This window comes from Cebus imitator, unplaced genomic scaffold, assembly GCF_001604975.1.
Source record: "Cebus imitator isolate Cc_AM_T3 unplaced genomic scaffold, Cebus_imitator-1.0 Scaffold52, whole genome shotgun sequence".
NCBI lineage: Eukaryota > Metazoa > Chordata > Mammalia > Primates > Cebidae > Cebus > Cebus imitator.
This window is the reverse complement of record NW_016107367.1, coordinates 3,378,350-3,391,751: the sequence shown is the minus strand read 5'-3', so window position 1 is coordinate 3,391,751 and position 13,402 is coordinate 3,378,350. Positions and strand designations below refer to the sequence as shown.

Here is a 13,402-nt window from a genome sequence, read left to right as displayed (position 1 = left end):
TGAGACGGAGTCTCGCTCTGTCACCAGGCTGGAGTACAGTGGCGTGATCTCCGCTCATTGCAACCTCTGCGTCCGCGTTCAAGCAATTCTCCTGTCTCAGCCTCCTGAGTAGCTGGGATAACAGGCACCTGCCACCACACCCAGCTAATTTTTGTATTTTTAGTAGAGATGGGGTTTCACCATGTTGGCCGGGATGGTCTTGATCTCCTGATCTCGTCATCCACCCACCTCGGCCTCCCAAAGTGCTGAGATTATAGGTGTGAGCCACTGTGTCCGGCCTCAGATTCTTAACAAGGCAGTGGGAAGACATTTAGTCCATGGCAACTAACACTAATTTGATTAAGTGACTCTTCAAAGTTTGGTTCATTCTTTCTACTCTTCCCAATAAAGGTAGGCACCAAGGAGTAGGGTATTCCCATGTTACATCTAGTGCTTGGGTTAATTTCTTAATGATATGTGCAGTGAAGTGGATTCTATTATCTGAATCAATATTTTCTATTAATCCAAACCTGGGTATAATATTTTCAATCAGTGCTTTAACTACATTATAAGCAGTGGTACTTGGGAAGGAAATGGCTTCTACCCAGTGAGTAAGGTGATCTACTATTACTAATAAGTACCTTAGACAGCTGACTGGGGGCATTTTGGTGTAATCAATTTGGACACTTTGGAATGGCCTTAATCCTGGACTCCTTCCTCTGAGGGTGGTTTTTGTAGGGCTTGCTTGTTAGTTTTCTTACATGTTAGACAACTGTCTGTAACTTGTCTTGCTAGGGTGTAAATTCCTGTACATCCATAGAATCTAAGAACTGCATCACACATAGCTTGGGATCCCCAGTGGGCTCCTTGATGCAGTTGAGACAAAACTTCCCTCCTGAGAGGTTTAGACAGCATTTCTCTTTGGTCTGGTAATACCTGTTTCCCTTCTGAGTTTTCTAGGGCTCCTATTTTTATTAATTTCTCTTTTTCAGTGGGAGAGAAGATGGGAATAGCAGTTTGGGGAGAGAGACAAGGGTTTAGGTGAAAAACGAGCATTTCAGAGGAAGTGGCAGCTTGTTTGGCTATTTACTCTACTAGGTTATTCCCTCCGCTTTCAAAAGAAAGATTTTTCTTGTGTCCTGTGACGTGGACAACAGTTATTTCTTCTGGCAACTGAAAGTTATCTAACACCTGGGTGATTAATTCCTTGTGAACAAGGCCTTGGCCTTTGCTGTTAATGAGACCCCATTCAGTCCAGATTTTTCCAAAGGTATGGGCTACCCTGAAAGCATACTTAGTATAGATAGTCCCTTTTTGGTTTTATAAATGTTTTAAGGCTTGATTCAATGCAAACAATTCACATGTCTGAGCAGACCAATTATTGGGTAATCTTCCTGACTCAATTTCTACTAGAGCTTCCCCATCAACCAGTGAATACCCATTATGCCTTTTTCCTTCAATTATCTGGGAGGTGCCATCTGTAAATCGGTAGTATCCTGTCTTGAGAAGGGTCCCTCTTAAATCATGCCTGACCTTTGTATGATAATCAATTAAATCTAAACACTTAGGTTCAGGTCCTTTTAGATTTGGGTTCCCTGTTAGGAAACCTGCTGGGTTGAGTGAATTGTCAGTGGTGAATGTTAAGTCATCTTTTTCTAGTAAGATAACTTCATACTTCAAGATCCTTGAGTCAGGGAGACATTTCCCTGCCTTTTGGTTTAGGATATGGTGGGGTATGCTTAACTAACTTGGTGGGGTATGCTTAATAACTTGATGGGGTATGCTTACTACTAGTTTTCCCCAAAAAAAATAGCTTTCTGCCTTCCTCAGTTAATAGGGTTGTGGCCGCAATAGACTGAATACATACAGGCCACCCATAAGTTACAGGATCTAAGATTTTAGATAGAAAAGCCACAGGCTGCCAGCAGCCCCCATGCTCTTGGGTAAGCACCCCGAAAGCTACCCCCTGGTTTATGTTAACAAAAAGGTGGAATGGCTTTTCTAGGGAAGGCAGGGCTAAGACAGGATCAGTAATGAGTAAGTGCTTTAGCTCCTCAATATGGTGTATTTCATCAGAGGTCCAAAGGAGAGGGTCAGGCTTTTTTAGGGTGAGCTTTAAGTATAAGGATTTTGTGTTTAGGGCGCATGAATCAATCCGTAATCAGCAGTACCCAACTAATCCTAAAAATTTTCTGAGCTCTTGCTGAGTTTTAGGCAAAGGTAAGGACACAATTCTTTTGACCTGTTCAGGCCCTATCCTTTGTTTGCCTTTACTTAATAAGTGTCCTAAGTATTTAACTTCAGGTTCTACAAACCGGAGCTTTCCCTTTGAGACCCATAACCCTTTTTCATGTAAATAGGTAAGAAGATTAGTGGAGAAAGTAACCACTTGTTCTATATTTTCACCAGATAAAACAAGATCATCTACATACTGGAGCAGGCATAAGTGTTTTGGGGTATACATTTGTTCTAGAACCTGTTCTAAAGTTTGGCCAAAGAGGTTAGGGGAATCTCTGAACCCTTGGGGCAAAACTGTCCATTGGTACTGTTGTTTTCACCCAGAATGAGGATCTTCCCATTTGAAAGCAAGTATGTCCCGGCTGTCTTTAGCCACAGGGCATGTCCACAAGGCGTCTTTTAAGTCTATACTGTCAACCATTGATCGTTATATGGGATTTTGCTGAGGATGGTGTAAGGATTAGGGACAACGGGATGAGTAGTTTGGACTATTTGGTTGATAGCTCTGAGGTCGTGTACTAGTTGGTATGACCCATCTGATTTCTTTACAGGCAGTATTGGGGTGTTATAAGGGGACATACAGGGTTCAAGGAGCCCGTCCTGAGTGAGACCTTCAGTTATGCGCTTCAAGCCTGTTCAGCCTTCTAGGGGAATGGGATATTGCTTTCTTCTTACTATTTCCCCAGGGGTTCTTAACTTTATGTATATCAGAGGGACTTGAAGTCTTCCCTGATTTCCTTCTCTTGACCAGACATCAGGATGAATGTATTTTTCATCCACAGTGGTAAGTAGGTTTAATGAGGTGAGGAATCCCTCTGGGCTAGCATATAAGTCTATACCTAGTTTTAGCATCAAGTTCCTTCCCAATAGGTTAATTCTTGCCTCAGGGATTAATAGAAACTTAATATGAATTGATGGGCTTCTGTACCCGACTTCCGTTTCCTCTAGGATTTTTGCTTTAAATCCTTCTCCCTTGACCGCTGACATACTTCTTCTGAGGAGCAGGTGATATCAGATGGAGGGAAACCAACAGAGGAATGGGCTGCTCCTGAATCTACTAAAAAGGTTATGAGCTCATATTTGGGTCCCACTTCTAAATTTATCAAGGGCTCTTGGTGGGACTCGAGATAAACGAGACAGAGCCCCTGACCCCCCAATCTTCCTTGGAAGTCATGAGTGGAATATCTTCTTTTCCCTTCTCCCATTTGGGGCATTCCCTCTTTAAGTGACCTGCTCTTCCACATTTAAAACATGTATCCCATCCTTCCTCCCTTCTTGCTTTGGGATTCTTTGGCTTTGCTTCCCTATGCCCTTTATAGGGCCTGACAAATGAAGACTTGGATCTTTTATAGGTTTCAGTTCCCTAGAAGCTCTGTTTAGAAGTTTATGGGTTTGGAGCCCCCTGCCAGAAGGTGGATAACATAATTTTTGCCTTCTGTTTTTGCTTCTCTTTGTCCCTTCTCACATATACTCTCTGAGCTTCTCTGAGGAGTTCACTCATGGGACGGTCTTTTCAATTCTCTATCTTACAATTTTTTTGAGATATCTGACCAACTGCTGGTGACAAAATGAAGCATTAGCATTCCTTGCCCTAGTGGGTCTTCTAAATCTAAGCCTGTATGTTTTCTTATTTGCTCTTTCAGTCTCTAAGAATTCCATAGGCCCTTGATCCTTTCCTGGTTGTATGTTAAATGCTCAGGAAACATTTTGAGTTCAGGGTACTGACTCCCAAATTCTTTTTATTGTAATTTCCCTAAGGTTTTGCATATTTTCCCAGTGAGGTGCATTGTTATTATCCCATCGGGGGTCTTGGGTGGGGAATTTTTGGTCTGCAGCAGTAATGTTTTGACCAGGAGGTTGTTCACATTCCCAGACCACTATAGCAACTCTGTGCTCAAGCTCCTTTCTTCCCCTGAAAAGAGGATGCCCAGTATGAACATTAACTCAGCCCAAGTATGTAACTGAGGTCCATCTAACAGTGGCTTGAGTTCCCTTTTTTAAATTTTGAACTTCTGTTGTGGCTAGGGGAGCATTCATGAAGCCAAAGGCTCCCCCTCCTTGGGGTACCTCCCTTAAGGGGAAGACGGTTGGAGCTGATTTCTTAGAGGCAAGGGGAAAAGGAAAGTTCTGAATATCCTTTTTACATTGTTCTACCTCCCATTGGAATCCTTTTAGGGAAGGGTACTTAGGCTGCTAATGGCATGGGACAATAATTCCCAAAAGTCATGGTTGTAAGGAGGAGGAGCAGCATGAGCAGGGGAAGGATTTGGAGTAGGGTCTGGGGCAGCAACGGCTGCCTGATTAGTAGGGTCAGGGGTACTGAGCAGAGGAAGATGCCCTGGGGGGGGTCCCATGTGTTGGAGTCTTCAGTCATGGGAACTAGCTTATCTTTCGTAAGTGCTAGATTAGGTTTTTCCCCGGTTGTCTTTAAAGGAAAAAGGAGGACAGGTCCTTGTCTCCAACAAAGAGCATACACCAGCTCTTGAGAGACTGAACTTTTATCATTCACGTGTTGAATTAAAAACTGACGTATCATACCGTCATTTGACCCAAACTTTGGCCAGAAGACTGAGGGTTTGAGAATGGGTACTTGGGTTCAAATAAAACAGCAACACTTTATCATTTATTGTTTTTTCTTATGCTTAGTCATTTCATTATCTTTACAGTATTTTAACATGGGACCTAGGGGACTATTGAGGGGAGTATCATTGCTGTTAGCTTTATCCTTTTTACTCCCTGTCTTACTTGGGGTATTTCCCATTTTGAGTGCTGTTCAGGCTCAATCATTCGTACTAGAGATTTCTTGCCTTGCCTTCCCTAGAGGCTTGCAGAGGCTCAATCTCTCGTATTAGAGATCTCTTTCCTTCCCTTCTCTAGAGACTTAACCCCACCAGTTGGAGGTCTCTTGCATGCTTCTCCTTTCGCTTCATCCTCTGGATGCTTACCCATTCGGAATTTAGGTTTCTCTTAGCATTTGCGAGTTCAGTATAAGCCCCTGACCCGGACACCTTTACAGGAAGGCCGCCATAAGCTCTATGAGGTGACCACAGAACTGCAGATTGGACTTACTCACTCCGCACTCAATGTGATGGAATCTCATTCACCCACTTTCAACCTCCAGGATATCCCAGCCACCAAGGAAATACTTTGTTGTCCCTATGACGTTTCTTACCTTGGTCTGTGTACAGAGTTACCTGGTTGCTGCAGTGTGTGAGGATCCTTACACCACCTTGCTGAGAGTCTGGGTTTGACTCCAGGGGAAGTCTTGATCCCCTTGCCCCTGAGGCCACTACAACAAAGGCAGTGGGACACATCTCTTCACAAGAGATGATTGGGGACCTCTCCCTGGGGGAGGAAGAGAATCCCAAACGAGCCCCCAGATTGTTGGGAACAAATTCTTGGTGCTGCAAAGAACTAGCACTCAGGCAAAAAGTTTTCTCAGTAAGACAATTTATTTCTGCATTAGGGTGCCGCCTGCATCAGTCATGATCACAAGGGCACACTGAACAAAGGAAGAAAGACGTTTTTATCCCTAATGCGCTTGATCCTTGCTTCTGTGTCTTATCCCCGTTGGCTGGGATTGGACCGCACAAACTAAACTAATCCTGATTGGCTATTTTAAACAGAGGAGGAGTGTAGGTTACAGTGGCGGGAAGGGCAGTTTCAGCTGGAAAACCCATTGCAGAGTAAGGGTAGTTTACAGAGTAGGTAAGTAGGAGCAGGAAAGTACAAGGAAGTTGATTTTTAAGAACAAAGAACAAGGAAGTTAACAAACCAAACGTTTGAAGAGGAATTGACTGTATCTGACAGTGTGAATGAGGAAGACACAAAAATGAGCCAGATAGGAAAGAATTTTTTATTAACCAGTTCACTGGAATAGAGGATAAACTATGTTTAGGTATTTTAAAAAGATTTTTGAAATGTTATTTAAACTTGGAGAAAACACAAAAACATTATTATGTGCCCTTTCAGTATCACTCAAAAGCATTTGTTTAGAAAGTCCACTGACGGGACTTAGAACATTCCTGGAGAAGGTAATTATTTGACTTAACTTTTGACTAGAGTTTAGACTCTCTAAAGTTAGACATTAATTTAATAGAAAATTGATATGTTACAAATGATTTTTGTCTAGTAGAAATTGAGTGATTTCTGTTTAATAGAAAAGATAACCTCAAAGATAATGGTTTCATTGCTCTGAAATGAAACATTAACCAGTTTTATATCTAACTTTACAAGATTAATCAACCTTTGACACATGTATACTATTTTTATGAGAGCTGTGCTTTTAGCTTTTTGAAAATTAGACTTTGACATAAATCAGTACATATTGAGCATATAAGCATCTTGAGCGGCTTAGACTTATTGCCCAAAAGTAAAGGTTTGACTAAATTGACTATGAGATTCTATCAGCCCTGCATTCCTATACTTATGGGTGTTTATCCAGATTCTGTTGGTCACTTGGATAGTAAGTTGCTCTTAAGGATAATCTAATTATATGGCCTGGATGAAGACTTAAAATTCTTGCCTTATCAAGATCTCAAGGGACTTGAAGTGGAAAGGGATAATTTCTTTTGTTGTTAATAATAGTATTAATGTTGAACTTGCATAGCACTTAAACTTTATGCAAGATTGGCACACCTGTTAGTTATTATATTTGATCCTCAGGATTTCTGTATGAGGAAACGGTAGGAATTATTATTTACAATTTATGGGTGAGTAAACTGAGATGCTGACAGATAAAGTGTTTTGCCAGAGGACACTCAGCTGTTGAGGAATTCACCCTTCAGCTATTCACCCTCCAAGCTTATTCAGCAACTTCATGATGGAGCCAGAGTTCAAAAGGGATATTGATAAGAATAGTTAATTGAAGTGGGAAAAAATCTTGTAACACTAAGGAATAAATAGAAAATCCTGTACCTCAGCTTCATATACTTGGTATTGAATTACCATTGCCAACTATCATTTCAGCTTTTTTAGTTTATGGGGTCTGTTTCTAACTGTTGGAAAGACCTGAAGTGCATCTGAATCTTCTTTGACCTCTTCTACCGCCTTGGGTAGAACAGTGCTAACCACGTAGCAGGTGCCCAGTATATATCTATTTATTGAATATATATATTTGCTTTACGTGCCTTTATCTTTTTGATTATTCCTTTATTCCTGAAAATACACTCTTAATTAGCAAATCTCAGTGCATCAGGGTGACACTGGAGCAGCTGCACTTGCTTATTCAAAAGGGTTATCCGCCCTATTATTTGATGCTTGCACTGGAAAGAGGACCGCTAACTCAATCTAATTTCATCTTTTTATGAAATCTCTCTTAAGTCCACAAACCATTGATTAATTAACAGATGAACAATTCTGTGTGCCATGCCTGGGGAAAGAATGGTAAGGTTATGAGGCAAGGGCCCTCCTTTCATGGAGCTGACACTCCTTTGGCTAATGGTCCTGGTTGTGGTTTTAGTTTTTCTGCTGAAATGTTTTCGATTGTGTTTTTGTTTCATTAGTAATCGAAGAACCACATGAAACAATTGAGTTGTGAGAAAGACCATCTCTAAGACTTACTACGTATGAATGAGAATTGCTGTGCCTTGTGAAAGCTTAGGACTAAAACCGAGGGTCAGTGCTAGTGGATGCCCCACAATTTCAAAATAGGAGAAGTTAAGGATAGTGGCCCAGAATTGTAATGGCTTCCTTTTGAAACTATTTGCATAGCAAGCGTGCTGTTATTAGATTGTGTGTGTATTTCTTTTCTGATGGAGATTGTGGGGAGTTAAACCCCTCAGGCCTTACTTACCTTCTAGCCTTTCTAGTTCTGTCCCCAGGGACTGTCTTTGGCTAGGGTCCCAAAACAGGTAATGAACTGAGTTGTTCAACATAAGACAATGTGTGAAAATTTTAAAAATAATTATTGATTATGATAGGAATTCAGGAGTTTTAGAGATCAGTGTAGACTGGTTTGGTCACTAGGGGAAATCGATGGGTTTTTAAAGCATATTTGATAATATTAGCTACCATTGATTGTGGTTAATGTGCGCCAGGCACATCACAGTATCCCACAAAATACATACTTCCCCACAAAATACGTTCTTCCCCATTTTAGGATGGGGAAACTGAGACTTAGACTGGTGAGAATTTGCCCAAGGCTTCTCAGATGAATAGGAATAGAACTAGATTCAGAATCATACCTTTCCATAGCCACTTGTGGAGAGAAGGCGGAAGCACTATGGACCCAGGACCAAGGGTACCCTCACCATCGAAAGCATCTTTGACTGGGCCATGAGAAAATAATAGTATTTTTAGTGATGGTCATAGCATTTCCATCTGTGGCTCATTGTGTTTCATCTCCACACAGCACAGGTGGAAGTGATATGGTTAGGATGTGGGGTCAGTGCGGGGCCATGCCGTGGGGCTGGGTTGGCAAGTTTGAGAGTTGGCGTGAAGCATAGAGTGGTCAGATTGTTCAGGAACCGAATGCCAAGTTTGGGGGCTGAGACTATCATGCAGACAGTGAAAAAGAGTGATAGGTTTATTTTTTATATTTTTATGGTTACATGGTAGATATTTATAGGGTACATGAGCTATTTTGATATAGGCAGACAATGTGTAATAACTAATTACAAATGGGGTAAATGGGGTATCCATCACCTCAAACATTGATCATTTCTTTGTATTGCATACATTCCAGTTATACTCTTTTAGTTATTTTTAAATATACAATAAAATATTGTTAACTGTAATCACCCTATTGTGCTTTCAAATACTGGCATTTGGTTCTTATTCATCCTAACTATATTGAATATTTTAACTATATTTAGTTAGATAAAATATAGTCAGTCCCCTGCCCATTGGTTACCCATTAACCATCCCCAACCCTTCTCAGCCTCTGGTAACCATCATTTTACTCTCTATCTTCACAAGTTCAATTGTTTTGAATTTTAGCTCCCCCAAAAATGAGTGAGAACATGTGAAGTTTGTCTTTCTGTGTTTGGCTTATTTCACTTAACATAATGACCTCCAGTTCATCCATATTATTGCAGATGACGAGATCTCATTTCTTTTATGGTTGAATAGTACCCCATTGTGTATGTGTACTACATTTTCTTTATCCATTCATCTGTTGCTGGGCACTTAGGTTGCTTCCAAATCTTGACTATTGTGAACAGTGCTGCACTAAACATGAGAGTGCAGATATGTCTTCAGTATACTAATCTCCTTTCTTTTGGGCATATACCTAGCAGTGAAATTGCTGAATCATATGGAAACTCTATTTTTAGTTTTTGAGTTGTGCGTTTTTTAACTGGCAAGTGGTAGGGTTGGAGACTGTGTGCAGGAAGGGAGTAAGACAGGCGGGAGACCTGGTAGGGGCTAGTTGGGTCTTCATTAGGGTTGTAGAAGTGAAACCAGAGAGAACTGGGCCTCTAAAGATACTGTTGAATTCCTTATTACCATTCAGTCCCCTGGCCGTTGGAAAGATCCTTGATTGGACCATGAGAAAAGAATAGTATTTTTAGTCATGATCATCTCTGACTTCCATTTGTGGCTCCTTCTGTTTCATCTCTACACAGCACAGAAGTGAATGTGGGTATTAGTAAATGTCTAGATAGAGTTTTTTTTACTTGATTGGCGCATTAGATTCTGTTCAGATTCTCAGTCCTTATTTTGTTACATGTCCATCATGGCTGCGTGCCTACAGCCTAAAAAAGTGGCAGAGGATATGTTGATTGTAAGGCCTCAAATCCACAGAACATCAGGGCCTTAAACTGTCTGTTTCTTGGCCTCCAAGTAAGCTGTGATGAGATTCAATACTAACAAATAAATTCCTTTTCTTGGACAATTGACCATTTAAAATGAAAAGACGTGGCTTGCAAAACTAAGGTACTGGTTAAGCTAAGGACACTTGTTTAATATATTCTCATTTAGCTTTCCCACATTGTTAGGAACCCAGGGTCATTTCCTGTTCTTGGTTGTGTTTGTGTCAGTGTCTCCATGTTTGTTTCTCCAGAAAAGTCCCAGGCAGCTCACAGGTCCAGTCACTGCAGACGAGTGTTCTGCCATGGCAGGAGAGACCAGTGAGGGTAGGGAGGATATTCTTAGGAATGAAACTAGAAGGAGGAAGTGAATCCAGATTAGGATGAGTGTGACAGTTTGTAGCTGGGAGAGCTCCCATAGGTCATTAGAACTGACGGGACCTGCTGGAGTCATTTAGGCCAGTGTGTTCAGGCAGAGCCTGTCTCTGGTAAAGGGAAGGAAGGCCCTGCAGCAGGGAATCTAGGGCCCCTCCACCTCTTTTTCAGCCAGAACTATTCTACTTTGATCAGTTGTACATATTAGGGTTCCATGGAAGTGTTATTTTTTAAAATAAGATAATTATTGGCTGGACACAGTGGCTCATGCCTGTAATCCCAACACTTTGGGAGGCCAAGGTGGGTGGATCACTTGATGCCATGAGTTTGAGACCAGCCTGGCCAACATGGCAAAACCCTGTCTCTAGTAAAAATTAAAAATAAATTATTCTGGCATGGTGGTGCATGCCTGTAATCCCAGCTACTGGGGAAGCTGAGGCATGAGAATTGTATGAACCTGGGAGGCGGAGGTTGCAGTGAGCGGAGATTGCACCACTGCACTCCAGCCTGGTTGATAGAGTAAGACTCTGTCTCCAAAAAAAAAAAAAAAGACTTATTAATTTAAAAAATCAGTATCTCGCTATTCTTTCATGGTACAAAGGGAACTTAAATCCCGGATTAGGAATGTGCATTATCTGAGCCTGAGTTGTTGGTGAATGGCTTGGAATGCCTTTTAAAAACACACACACACACACACACACACACACACACACATTATGTGGTCACAGACGTGCCTTTTTGAGCCCTATTCCAGACGGGAGTGGAGTTGTCAGGAGTCATGGACCCTCACTTACGTTTCTGTTTCTGACGCTTTGGTGTTAGCAGTAATCAAATGGTTGAGGATGTCTAGCCTTTGAAGCAGACTCGGTTCCCATTTGGACCCCAATGGATGTCAACTGAGGTGTCTACCTCTCACTTTCTGGGACGTTTGAGGCACTGTTTTTTAGACCTTGCAGGTCTCTTGCTTGGTTATGAAATTTGGTGATTCACCTGGCCAGCTGCATAAAATAGCCCAAAGGGTCAGTGTCCCAGCCCCTCTTCAGGGCCACAGGCTGCCTGACAGTATATAAATTAGTCATCTCCTGGAGGCAGCTGAGCTGGTTGGATCATTGGACACCTGGAGAGAGTATGTTGGAGTTAGCTCAGCCAGAGTCCATGTAATTACCCTGCCACGTATAGCTGTAAGACCCTGGACAAGTTACTTAACCACTTTGGCCTCTGTTTCCTTATTAGTAAATTGGGAGAATTTCATAATATTATGTGTAAAATAAACTTGGTGCTAGATTTGATTTTTCATCATTTATACCAACTGCCCTCTACCAGGACCTTATTAATTACCCTGAAAAGTGCTGGTTATACCTGCAAAAGGTGAGTCTTGAGTCACTGGTGGAAAGAGTCTAGAGGTCTCCAAAAAATTAAATGAGCTACCCATTGAGCAGACAGGATACTTCTTAGGAGTGGTAGTCTCATCATGAAGAAGAACCACCTAATAATCAGAGCTGTCCAGTTAGAGATGATCTTGTGAGATAATAAAGCTGATGAAAATATTTATATAACTTATTATACTTGATAAAGAACTTTTGCAACTCCTCCTTTATTGGTTTCTTACAACACTCCTGTGAGAGAGGCATGGGCAGTATCAGTATTATTCTGGTTTTATATAGTGTAAATCACAATGATCACTTTGTCAGTGATCACAAAGTAAATGGCAGATCTGGGACTTAAAACTGGGTTATTTAATGACTTGAATATTTTGTGTTTCCTGTTATTATGATTCTGCCAAGAAGCTGCCATCACCAGAGGTCTCAGGCAGAGGCTGGTCAGGAGTACTGCAGAAGGCATTCCAGATCCGCTTAGGTGATTGCTGTGTGATTTGGGGGACCATAGGATTCACCCAGACACCCCCCTAACTCATCAGTCTCCCTCATTTGACCTTTGTCACTGCATTTCTTTGAGACAAGCCCTGGACTGTCTTCTCTTCGAGACAGAGATAACTGTATGAAGAGTGATGTATTCGTCCCAAAACACCTTTGTGCAAATGCATGTATTGGATCACTCTTTTCCCTGATGAAAGCTGAGGCAAAAGAGGTTCATTCAGCAAACCTTATTTGAATAATTCTTTTTTGTCAAGTGCTGTGCCAGGCATTGGGAATACAGAAATTAACTTCACATATCCCTGTCCTCAAGGAACTCTTAAATTTATGGGAGAGGCAAACAGAATTCCAGATGCCATACAGGTGGCAGCCAAGGAGAGAGAGCAGCACACTGCCCTGGGGTAAACTCAGCTCCCTGGAGAGGGAGTGGCGAGGGAGCAGCGTGTGGGCAGCAGCTCATATTAGGGAGCAGCGAATGAGCTCATCTAGCTGGTTCATGGTCCCGAGAAGGGAGGTCCTGACAGATTTTGGGAACTGTGAATGTCTGGCTGAATTTGGGGGTTTGTGAAGAGTTTTAGTGGAAGAGAGAATTGGAGAAATAAGACTTGGTATGTCAGGGTGAAGTGTAAAATACTTTATCTCTTGGGCACTGAGGAATTAGTAATGCGGGGTTAAACAGGGGCGTCAAAATCACATTAGTAAGTGGTCTTCCTTCTTCCACCCCTTCTCTAAAAATCAGCTAGAGCAATTTTTCTAATGCCAGAGGCTGAGTGAGGGACGCTGAGGGCACCCTCAGGTCGCGTGGGTGGGCGAGGGGGAAGGGGCAGCTTCAGGCCACCTTTTCCAGGTCGATTACAGTTAAGTGATTGATGACGCTGTGGTTCGAGGGAGAGAAAAAAAGCCAAGAGTGACTCACAAGTTTTTATTTGAGATCTGTCTTGCTTTATTTCATAAAGAGTTGCAACCTGAATGCTGAAGATTTTTCTTCATGGCGAATTTCAGAATACAGCCTCAGCTGCTCATTTGCCAAATCTTGCCAGCCTGATAAACATTTCTCTTTTCTCTTTTGGGGGCTAGCATTCATTTCCGTTTTCTTCTCCTCTGAAATGATTATAGCAATTTTTGTACTTCAGGGAACTGGTGAGAGCCTGGTACATTATATGCTCAATAAATGAATAATCAAATAAA

The 13,402-nt window shown here is 41.8% G+C and overlaps 1 protein-coding gene across 1 annotated transcript in view; it reads left to right on the top strand.

The window, feature by feature from the left end:
- The window catches only part of EVL (Enah/Vasp-like), a 183,734-nt gene that overhangs the window by 39,956 nt on the left and 130,376 nt on the right, over positions 1–13,402 (top strand). The gene's annotated exons all lie outside the window — the stretch shown is intronic.